This window comes from Myotis lucifugus, unplaced genomic scaffold, assembly GCF_000147115.1.
Source record: "Myotis lucifugus unplaced genomic scaffold, Myoluc2.0 scaffold_27, whole genome shotgun sequence".
Classification (NCBI taxonomy): Eukaryota; Metazoa; Chordata; class Mammalia; order Chiroptera; family Vespertilionidae; genus Myotis; species Myotis lucifugus.
In genome coordinates this window covers 1,259,842-1,271,906 of record NW_005871075.1, presented here as the reverse complement: position 1 = coordinate 1,271,906, position 12,065 = coordinate 1,259,842, and the positions used below count along the sequence as shown (strand labels likewise).

Sequence of the window (12,065 nt, the reverse complement as noted above, 5' to 3'; positions counted from 1 at the left end):
TGTGCAATGCACGGGTCAGGTCCCAGGTCAAATCCGCATTTGAAGGCTGGCCTGGACCTGGTGACAGGTTCAAAAGCAAGATAAGTTCAATGAGCAAACTCTAGAGTCAAGGACCCTCCCTGCCCCGGAGGGAGTGTCTCCACAAGGATAAGGAACCGTGGCTTGGCTGTAAGACAGCAATCCTTGGCTCCCCACCCCCACTCCCCACCTTAAACCCCCAACTGCTAATCTGGTCAGCAGAGAAGGTGGGGAGAAAGATGGGGGCGGGGCGAGGGAAGGAGGGGGCCTTATATGCTTGCACGCTCTTCTTGTTCCTAAGGCCAAGTCTGTTAAATCCGTCGGGAACGAAAGAATAAAGCCATCTGTTCATGTGGGCTCTGCTCCTTCCTTCCCAAATGTTACAGCTGTCAGCAGAGCAGCCAGCCCGAGCGGCGGGAGGGGGGAAGGGGAGACGGGGTAGTCACAGGGAACATCTGTCCCCTAAGTGCCCCACTGAGCAGCCACCTATCCTGGGGCGACCCCGCTCGGCTTCCTCCGGCCGCTCGCTCTCCGCTGCGGCGGGAGTTTCCCTTCCATGACGTCGGCGAGGGGGCCCGAGGTCCCAGCTTCCACAATCGTGAGCGACCCGGCTGTGCGTACGCGTCGGGGGAGGGTGGGGCGCGCCCCAGGGGCTTCGAGAAATGGGTGGCCAATTTAAAACATCCCGGATCCTTTGAATGTTCAGCTTAAAACACAAGCCGGCCTCGAATTCAGCGAAATGAACAATACCGACCGGGAGGACGAACAGGGTGGGGAAACCCGCACGGCGGCATGGAGCTGTCCATGCAGCCCGAGTGACAGGGGCGCGCGCGGAGGAAGGCGCTTCGCGGAGACAGTCACCCCGACTCTTCTCTCTCGGGCCGCCATCCCGCGACGCTCCCCCCGTAAAAGCATTTTCATAGGAAATAACCCGACCCCCCGGAGGGGTAGCGGCGGTGGGCCGCGCGTCCCAGGCGCCCTTCCCCGCGGCCGGGGGCGGTCCCTCTCCCCCCGCGGCGGGCGCGGAATGTGGCGATCCGCCCGGGCAGGATGACTTCATGCGCGCGGGCCGCCGAGCAGCTGCTGCAGCCCGCAGGTGGGGTGCGGGCCGCGGGCACCGGTGACCGCACGCGGGCGGGCGGAGGCTCTGCGGCCGGGCTGCGGGCGCCGGGACGTGCGCGGACGGGATCCCGAGAAGGTAAGCTGCCCGGCTGCGAGGAGCCTTGGCCACGCGGAGCGGTGCTTTCCGCTCGGCGGATCCTGGGGTTTGCAACCCCGAGGAGGGGACTGCCTCTGCGGCACTCTGCCGGTGCACGGGAGCTGCCGCTGGGGTTGCAGTGGGAATCAGCCCGTGCCCGAGATGGGAGGAGATTGGGGGGCAGACAAAGGGGTCCACGGCCGCCGTGTGCTTAACCACCGTCGCCCACGTCGGGGCCAGACTCCTTACACAGGGAAGGGGCTTCCAAATGCACGATAATTGGAGTTGTACGTCCACCCTCGCACCTGCAGCCTTCACTTGGGTCTTTTCTGGCTTGGGGAGCAGCAGGTCCTGGGCATCAGCCTGGGGAAGCCATCAGAACCCGTCCTCTCCTCCCCGACTCCGGCCTCTGCCTTCCCAGCTGTGAGATGGGTCTGTGCAGATGTCAATGCCCAGCGCCCACGCCAGTACAGAGCCCTTGGGAAGTCTCCCATCAGAGGAGAAACTTCTCTCATTTGCAGTTCAGCGCTGTTCAGCAGTACCTGTCGGCGCTTCTCCCTTCATTTACAACCTTCTCTGTCAGTCATTCCATGGATTGGGGAGGGAGGGGAAGAGGGGGATGCTGTGCTCATTCACAGGCCAGCCTTGCCAGCTCATACCCACCGCCTCTGTTCCAGGACTGATATTGTCAAGGTCCCAGAAAGGACGGTGCCCTACCCTCGTCTGGGTATTCGCTCTCTTGCTACCTGTGCCCCTCCCTCAAATACATGACATCAGAAATTCTGCTTTTAGCCCAATACCAGCATGGTTTGCGGCAACTCCCTCCACCGTCGTCCCTACGCTACTAGGAGGGTTTCCAGGAAAGCAGAATCTGCGGGGGAGAGAGGAGGCCATGCCTACACAGCTGGCCCCTGTGCACAGGCAGAGGGGGTGGTTAGAGATGTGATGTGAATGTCAGTCTGTCCTGTTACTCCTGGAGCCTTTTTCGCCCGGGTGGGTTGAGAGCCATCTAGCTGTGGGGTTTGGGCAAGTCCTCCCCCCAAAACAAGCAGCGCCTTGTCCTCAGGCTCCCCAGTGACCTCAAAGGGGTTTCCAGAGAGGCTTCCCCATGGCACTCAGGAAGCCAGTGGAGCTGGCCGGTCTGAGCCTCGGGTTATTTGAGCTTCAACTTAGCCTCCCCATGAGGGGTGCTGACCACTTGTCCCAGGGGTTCCCCGCAAAGCCCTGCCGCTGAGCCCAAATGCCTGTCCCCGTGGCCACCTAGGGACGCACATTTAAACAATATGCCGTGAAATGGTGAGGATGGCTGTGACGGGGATCCCCATGTGCCACTCCACCAACGAGAACAGTTGCAACGAGCCAGACTGTGGGGAGTGTGTGTGCCAATATTCTATTCAAAAGGAGATCTGTTATCCTTAAACTTGACATGAGAGAGACATTCTGACTCAACTGCCGTGTAATTTCATTTTAGCAAATTAAAACAGATCAATGAAAAAGAGGGGCAGGGTTTATAGCTAGACATTTACCCCTGCTTACCTTCGTTTTTGAATGTTGCTTTTAGACAAAGATACACTGGTTCTAAAAATTTATGTTAATTCCATTATATACTATTATTGCTTTTCTGATGACACATTCTCTTTTTTAAAAAATACCCTTTAGAAAGATTTGAGTTGGTTTCTTTGTCTCCACCTTCAGTACATGAGGCAGAGGGAGTGGAGGGGGTGGGCAAATCCCACACCGAGTGGCCCCCCCAAAACTGTTCCCTGGGATCATCAACACCTCAGGGCCCATTTCATTTTGGGCTTGTTGTTGTTGTTCTTGGTATATGTTGAATGTGGGCTGGGTTTGAAATATAACATTTTCAAGATCCTAGAATTTTAACCCATGCACACCAACTAGCAGAGGGAACAAAGAACAAGAGCAACAACACCCTTTATTTTATCACCTTTCTCTCCTAATCTTGAAATATTTAACTATATAAATAATTATTCTGAACATGAAGTGGTCACAAATATTAATGCAACAATTCATTTTGAAGAAGTTAGCCCAAGGCCTGTGAGCTACAGAAGAGTGCGACTGATCTTAAGTACAACCCAGATTTCTGTAATTTTAAGAGGCATCTTTCTGGTGAAGAATAGTGCATGAGAACATCCTACTGACCGAAAAGAAAAATGTCTATTGTTTGGTTTTGGAAGAAACTGAAATCTTTGGCAAGAAATGGGTCAAGATTAGTGGACGTTGCTGCCTAAGCTGGCATCATCCCTGCTAGTGATCTTACAAGTGAGAAGAAGCCACTATGTTTTGGACTGGAGAAGTCAGGGATTGGGGGAGCCTTTCAGGACGAAAGAAAACAAGTTAGAAGATGTAATTTTTTCATTTCTGTGCAACTGAGAAAGATACTTGCATTTAAGGGGTTACTCTCTGAGGAGAGTGTCTAAATTCAGAGCCCTGAAAAAAAATCTCCGAATGATTTCATGACTAAAACTGGCTTTATGACTTTATTTTCTTTTCTTTCACCGTCTCCAAGGGAAAGGAGAAGTTAATTGCCTGGTGTTCAGAAATGGAGAAATGAAAATAGGATGATGTGCACTAGTGGATGCTAAGTGAACTGAGGCGCTTCTGTAGGTTTGTCAGGATGGAACTGGAGTCAATCTGAGGCTTTCCAACCACCTACCGAGCATTCAGTCTGGGGGCGGCGGGCGCTATAAGGAACTTAGTACAAACGTCAGGGTCCCAGTTCCCTCTCAGAACAAAGACATTTCTGGTGCTGCATGAGCACCAGAATCTTATCTTGAGATTTTGAGAAATGGGAAAGAAAAAAAAGTAGGAATAATGAGGCTGAAGAAGAAAGGTCCTTGCTATTTAACCAGGCCCCCTACTGAGAATGGGTAGAAAAGTACTATCTTGAAAGTTCTCATAGCCTCTTGATTACCAGTTTCCTGTAACTTCACCCAGGTCACTGTGTATATTTTTTTGTTATTTTTTAAATACTTGTGTTTAAAAGTTATGACTAAGTTATGTGCATCGGACACTGTGATGCCCCTTTATCTAGTTTCCCACTAATTCCCTTAAAGTTAGCCTCTCCATGAGGGGTGCTGACCACTTGTCCTAGGGGTTTCCTGCTGAGCCCAAATGCCCGTTCCTGTTACTAACTAGGGATGCACATTTAAATAATATGCTTCAAACACACACATAGAATTCTACATACCTTGCAGGTGTGTGAAACACACACCCATAGAATTCTGCATACATTGTGGGTGTTTGAAACACACACAATTCTGCATACCTTGTGGGGGTGTGAAACACACACAGAATTCTGCATACCTCGTGGGTGTGTGAAACACAATTCTGCATATGTTGTGGGTGTTTGAAACACACACATATACAATTCTGCATACATTGCAAGTGTATCAAGCACAATTTTGCATACATTGTGGGTGTGTGAGGCCCCAACAAAGCCCTCCTTAGAGAACTGTTTGAGGACATCCGCTCTGGGCTCACTTTGACAACACCTGTGTCCTTGCTTAGCCCAGACATTTCTGCTCCTCGTTCTATTGTCCTCCCCACTTTAGGCCCAAAGGGAGCTCTGTACTAGCACTGGCTCCAAGGCAGCCGACATACCAAGAAGCAGGTGCCTGTGAGAACAGCCAAAGCACCTCAAGTCAGGAAAACAGGATCCCAGAAGGAGCTCTGAATGTTACACATTCCACGTGACTTATTTAGGTTTTTCCTACCCAAACCATTTTCACAAAAGGGAAATAGTTCCCAGACTTAGAGTGACCACACCACCAAATACGCAGAAGAGCTTCCCTGGCAGTTAAGCGGTGAGTTCTACTTTGAAATATATTCAGTTTCTTAGGATGGACGTGTGTCTGCCTCAGAGTTACTGTTTCTTTCTGGTAGCGCTGTCTGCAGTAATATATTTGCTTTTGCCAAGTTAAGGAAAGAATGACAAGGTTTGTCCAGCCCTCCTAGTTTCTAAACGATTGCCAGCGTAAAAATGCATTAAAATTCTGAGCTTATACTTGAGGAGTACTAGCTTGCGTGGTTCCTGCTGATGCTGGTGTTCAGAGAGGTGTGACAAGAACCACATCGATCTAGGAAAAGCAAAGATGGAGAGTGGTGAGTGAAAACTCGAGGACAATGTGAGCTGCGGCTTTCTTTATGTTCCCCAAACTATGAAATAACTGCACATAGAAGTTCCTAAAATGAGTGCAATTTATGGAAACTCCATCACAACATGCCTAATATGAGGCACATCTGTACTTTATTTGATAGTAGACTTTTATTGTGATAAAATATAAATAACAACATTTTACCATTTTTAAGTATATAATTCACTGGTCTTCACCGGTAATTCACAAAGTTGAGTAACCATCTCCACTCTCCACTTTCAAAACTTTCACTTCATCCCAAATAGACACTTTGTACCCAATGAACAATAACCTCTCAGTCTTCTGTCCCCTCAGCCTCCGGTAAATTCTATTTTCTGTGTCTATGAATTCGCCTATTCTAGGTTCCTCATATAAGTGGAATCATACAATATTTGTCCTTTTATGCCTGACTTCTTTCACTTAGCATAATGTCCTCAAGGTTCATCCATATTGTGGCACGTATTAGAATTTCATTATTTTTTAAGGCTGAACAAGATTTAATTATACTAGTATATAAACTGTATATAATAATTTCTAGTTACAAAACACTTTCAGCATATTGTCTTTCTATTATATTAATGTTACCTAATATATAACACTACCATATTACCTTATCAGATGCCTAATAATGTGTATTATGGGTGTACCATAATTTTATTCAACCAAAAACAAATGATAAGCATTTACTAATTTCCAAATTATTTATGATTTCAAATGGTAATGGACAGAGAGGTACATGCCTTTATATATTGGTGCTTTTAGTTCTGATGGAAAAATTCTTGGATTTTTGGAGTGGCATTATTGGGTCAGAGATCATGCACATTTGTAAGTTGAATATGTATAGTGACAATCTATAATAATAAAAGCGTAATATGCTAATTAGACTGGACGTCCTTCCAGACCAGTGGTCGGCAAACTGCGGCTCACGAGCCACATGCGACTCTTTGGCCCCTTGAGTGTGGCTCTTCCACAAAATACCACGTACGGGCGCGCATGTACAGTGCGATTGAAACTTCATGGCCTATGGGCAGAAGTTGGGTTTTGGCCTGGGCGAGTCTATTTTGAAGAAGTGGCATTAGAAGAAGTGGGGGGTGTCAGTCTGTCGGTCAGGCGACGGGAGAAGCGGCACAGGTGGGCCGCGGGATACGCAGCGCGGGGGAGGTACATTGTTTTGAGGTACGTTCGCTGAGGTTGACCCCTTCCAACTCTCCCATCCACACTCATCTATCTGAAACAAGTATACAAGACAAGTGTGGATGGGAGAGTTGGAAGGGGTTGACCTCAGCAAACGTACCTCAATCAGATTGAGGACGTTTTTAGCAAAGGCCAGCTTAGGAGTACCCTAATTAAGTTAATAACAATGTACCTACCTATATAGTTTAAGTTTAAAAAATTTGGCTCTCAAAGGAAATTTCAATCGTTGTACTGTTGATATTTGGCTCTGTTGACTAATGATTTTGCCAACCACTGTTCCAGACAAAGCCGGGGCTGTGAGGCCTCTAGTAAAAATCTTAAACTTCTTCAACAGATAGTATTTCTGTATTATCTGTAATCATTTCTATCTTTAAAATGAATGAGTGTAATATAAGGGAATCTATTTGACATGATTGAACAAGGAAATATTCTCATTTTTTTCACTTTTAGTTCATGGAGAAAATGTACTACTCACAAGTATTGACAGATTTCAAGTTTCTCAATCATCCATTGCATCATTTCAGAAATATTACACATGCATTGCAGATGTCAGTAGAGGCTTCTAGAAACAATGTGGGAAACTAGACACATCTATAGTTAGTTTTTTAAAATTTTATTGATTTTTTACAGAGAGGAAGGGAGAGGGATAGAGAGTTAGAAACATCGATGAGAGAGAAACATCGATCAGCTGCCTCCTGCACACCCCCTACTGGGGATGTGCCCGCAACCAAGGTACATACCCTTGACCAGAATCAAACCCGGGACCCTTTAGTCCGCAGGCTGACGCTCTATCCACTGAGCCAAATGGGTCAGGGCTTGTTTTGTTTTTAAGCTCCAGCAATGGTTCATTTGCATCCAGCCTAACCTTAAATTTGATCTATTTTTTGGTTCAAATATATGAAACCTGCATTATGGTAAATCCTTTACTTTGCTGGATTTCCCTTACTTTCTCTTCGGTGCATTCTTTTTAACTTATCCTGAAACAGAATAATTAAAGCCCACTGATGGGATTGTCTTATATAGGTAAATTGCACAATAGTGGAAGATCTGAGGTATAAACAGAATTGGCAAGAGTTTTAACTACCCTCAGATGGAGACTGTCAGGATTTGCATTGTCCCACAGAAGAGAAACAGGGAGCTTGCTGGGGATCGCATCATGTTTTACACGAATCAGACATTAACAAGCTAAAAGGGCAAAGCTCCCTAAAACTGAAAGGTGGCAAGAACATAAACACACCCCAGTATTGTAAGGTATGGCTTTTCTTCGTTTGAGGGGGCTGGAGGGACCGATTAATAAACATTTCTCCTATTATTTACTTTTGCCTTTATTGCTGTTTCATCAAACCCTCATTAAAAAGCAGACGTTAAACCAATAAGCATTCCGATTTTTGCCTGAATAAGCAACAAGAAGCCCACATTTTCAACAGGGCACTGCTGTGGCTCTGAGCCTAAGGGTAGAAGTGCTGGTGTTTTGGTCCTTGCAATAGTAGCAACCACGTAACCTGCTCTGTGCTTCTGCAGTATATGTGCTCAGAATCGCACTGCATCAACCAGTCATGCCATTTCTTACTCTCCTCCATGCTCTTTCATGCTCTGGTCCTCTGCTCATTGAAATGTAGTGAGAAACAACCAGGCTGTTAACACCTCTATCCACTCACAAACGTAATCTTGCAGGATTCGCAGATATCATGTCGAATCTAAATCGGTGGTTGATCCCGTTGGGTAATGGGTTCACTAACAATAATCGGCCAGACTCACCAAATCCAAATTCAGACTTAAAGGCTATCAAATGTTAAAGATTGTAAAGATTTAAGGATTTTGATATTTTCTATGTATGGTAATATGTAAACATTTTAGGAAAGTAAAGTTATATATATGGGTTTTTAATGATAAGGTATGTACGCAGGAGAAGGGTGTATTTTTAGAAGGATTCATTCTGAAAGGGCTGCATTAGCACATTTAAAAAAAAAACACAAACCACTGCCCTTAAAAATAAATTGTGACAAATCATTGTTCACCCAAGCTCATCTCTCCTCTCTAGGAAGTGAGTTGTTTTTGGGGAAACTGCTGTCATCGAATGTGTGGAAGAAGCTGAAGTGAAATGGGCTGGCGTTCTGACCTATTGCAGCCCACCCACACTTTCTAGAATTACCCAATGATCAGTACAGAATGGTTTTATAAGAAACTAGGGGCCTGGTGCATGAATTTGTGCAACTTGAAAGGAACTGTGGGCCGTGAGGCTGTGGTGGGCACCGGGGCGGGTCTCGGCCCATCCTCCATGCCCCTTCCCGGCCCCTCCCACTGTGGGGTGCCCCACCTCCACCCCCCTGTCCCCTGTCTGCCAGCAGCCCCGTTCCTGCTGCTGCCGCTCCCACACCGCTGATGGTGTGGAGCGATCTGTGCCAGAGCCAGCAGCGGGTGCGAGTAGGGTTGGCACTGTCAGCGGGTGAGAGCGGTGGCTGCTGCCCCGATCGCCCCTCAGGAGCAGGGTGAGGTGGAGAAGCCCTCAGGGGCGATGGGGGCCAGCAGCCACCACTCACACCCGCTGATGCACCGGCCCTGCTCACACCCACTGCTGGCGCTGACCCCAATTGCTCCGTGTCGGCAGGCAGCGGGTATGAGCAGCGGCTCCAGCGCTGGCTGTGGGTGCGAGCGGGGCTGGCGCCAGCAGTGAGTGCAAGTGGTGGCTCTGGCGCCAGCTGCGGGTGCAAGGGGGGCCATCATCGGCAGCAGGTGCGAGAGGTGGCTGCGGACCAATTGCCCCTCAGGAGCAGGGGGAAGTGGAGAAGCCCGAGGTGATTGGGTTTGGCAGCTGCCGCTTGCACCCACTGACGGCGCCGAGTCATCAGGGCTGGCGCTGGCAGCTGGTGTGAATGGGGCCAGCGCCGGCAGCAAGTGCAAGTGCCTGGCAGGACAGTGGCACGCGGGAGCAAAGAATTTTCAGTAACCACCAGCTCCCTGCCTTGGTCTGGTGTCCCTGCTCATCTGCTCCACCATCCTGCCGTGTCTGATGCCCACTGTGTTCCGTGCTCTGCTGCCTGCTACCAATGCCTGCCATGTTCCATGTGCACCCCCTGGTGGTCTGCGCACGTCATAGTGACTAGTTGTTCGGTTGTTCCGCGGTTTGGTCTATTTGCATATTAGGGCTTTATTTATATAGATAAATATGTACCTACTGAGACTCTCCACTGATAAAAGTTAGTTGCAACATAGGGTGATCTTCTAGAAGAGAAATCTAAATCACATTTCCTATATCATCTCCATATTAGAGAATAACCCAGTATTGCAAAGAAGGCACTAGCTATGTTTTATGAAAGTTTAGATGTCTAGGGAGCTGGTTGGTATCATATACTATGCTAAGCCCTCAATAAATGTAAACTGTTATTTTAAAAGAGTAACGTATCAAGACCATAAATATTTCCGCACCACAAATGGTCAGTTTTGTACTTGCTTTTATTCATAGGCTTTTAAAAATTATTTGTTTAAGAACAAAATGAATCAATACCTTTTAGTATTAAAAGCTGCCTTCCAATACAAAATAACTGGTATTCTACGCAAGTTCATTGTGATTGTTTTCATAGGTGTGGTGGGGATGAATTAAAGATGGGACTATCATTTCTCCTGTTTCTTGCCAAACCACACTCTCTTCCCACTGAGGTTTTGGTAAAGTGGGAATTAGAGGTGATGCATGTTAAAGTTGGAGATATAGCTTGTCAGCAGCTCAAGCTACTCAACCAAGCGCAGGCCAAGGACCCAGGTCCGGCAAACATAGCTGACCCTGCTTTCTTCAACTACCACGGATTTGGACTCTTAGATCATTTAAAATCAAGATATAGATTTTAATAATATATTAATCAGCAGTTATCTTATCTCTGTGTCTTTTCAACCTCATGTATTGTGAAGAATACCATCAGAGAGTAAGCAAAATCATGGTCGATTGAAAACGTTTTCTACCTGCCTGTAGGTTTGAGATAGTGGAACGGTAACATTATCATAGGGCTTCGTGAAGTCACTGTTTCACCACAAAAATTAAATAAGACACTAAAATGATCTCACACTGAACAGTCTCTTGAGCAAGGGGAGGAGGATCGGCATCTTGGTCATCATCATTTAGGGGAAAAAATCACTATCCTGTTCAGGCAAAATACTTAAGTGGTTAAATTCCTACTTAAAAAATAAAATGGAAAAGGACATAGAATGGCAGTACAATGTTATGAAAGCAAAGCGATTGGGTTGATCTCGAAGTGTCTAACCATAAAGTCAATGTTTTTGGTTCAGTGTGATAATTTTCTTAGAGCTCTAGACAACTTTTGGTCATTTTCAAGATCAATCAAAGAGCTCTAAACATTAAGGTCAAACTATGCTGATCACTAGAGCTCTCTTTCCTTTTATCTAATTTTTCTTTATTTTTGAAGTGTTGGCTACCATTTATAACCAAATCACGTCTTTCAGGAGGTGAACCTGGGCCTCACATCCACCTGGTGTGAGCCCCGCCTGTACCGTTTTCTCGTTCTGTGACTTAGGGAAAATTATTTCTATGAGTTGTTTCTTGATATTTAAGACAGGAACTTCACAGTTGTGAAGATTGAAGACAACATAAAAAAGACCTTGGTGTAGTATCTGGAGCATAGTAAGGGTTAATAAATGCTTTCAATTTTTATCGTTTTAATTGGTCATGGGCAATTTGCAACCAGATCTCATTACCAAATGTTTATGAACATGTTTTCCTACGTCTCTCTCTACACTAGTTAAGTGAAGCCTTGAAATGACTCAACCTCATGGGAAGATGTCTAAATGCAGGTGATGGCAGGGAGGGGAGAGGCTGAGGCTACCACAGTTGTTGTCAGGCTCTGATCTGGCCACGGCTGTGGGAATTGGACTTGGCTTCTATTTTTAACTCTGCAAGTAGTTGATTGGATGGCCCGGGAAAAGTCAGTTGGCTCTTAATTCTGCAACTTATTTTCTTTCCGAATTGTGTCATATGTCTAATCACTCTTCTCACTGACATGATGAGAAATGATATTAAGGTTGTTGAATAAGGGTGCTCATTCCAGAAGCGAGAGTCACATAAAATGGGAATGCTCCCTTACTTAAAAGCAGCAGGTGACTTTTTTTCATAATACAATGTTGAAGTTCTTGGAGAGGCAGCACTGATTTATAAAGAGTTGTGAACACTTCCTCTAACAAAAACTTTGAATATCCTGCTGATTATCTGCCTTATACCCAAATAGATGTTTGATTGTGTAACTATTGAAGAAGTTTCTTACTGTTAATATCATTAAATTGTCCAACAGGGAAATTAATCTGTTACTCCACAATATATCATATACAAAGGACTCTTTGGTAGATGTTATCTTTCTCTTTTACTGAAGCTTAGAAATTTTAGAAAGAACATGTAAGCATGATAATATTCAGGCCCTTGTTCATTACTAGGTGCTACTGAATTGACTTCACCTTTAAATTGAAATAAAAAATAGAACCTGAATTAATGTGAATCTTTA

At 46.1% G+C, this 12,065-nt stretch overlaps 1 protein-coding gene across 1 annotated transcript in view; it reads left to right on the top strand.

The window, feature by feature from the left end:
* Window positions 1–1,113: 1,113 nt before the first annotated feature.
* Window positions 1,114–12,065, top strand: part of PKIA (cAMP-dependent protein kinase inhibitor alpha) — a 74,986-nt gene continuing 64,034 nt past the window's right edge. Inside the window, exon 1 of the mRNA XM_006086290.3 lies at window positions 1,114–1,216. The gene's annotated coding sequence lies outside the window, so the exon portion shown is untranslated. The remainder of the gene's footprint in view (window positions 1,217–12,065) is intronic.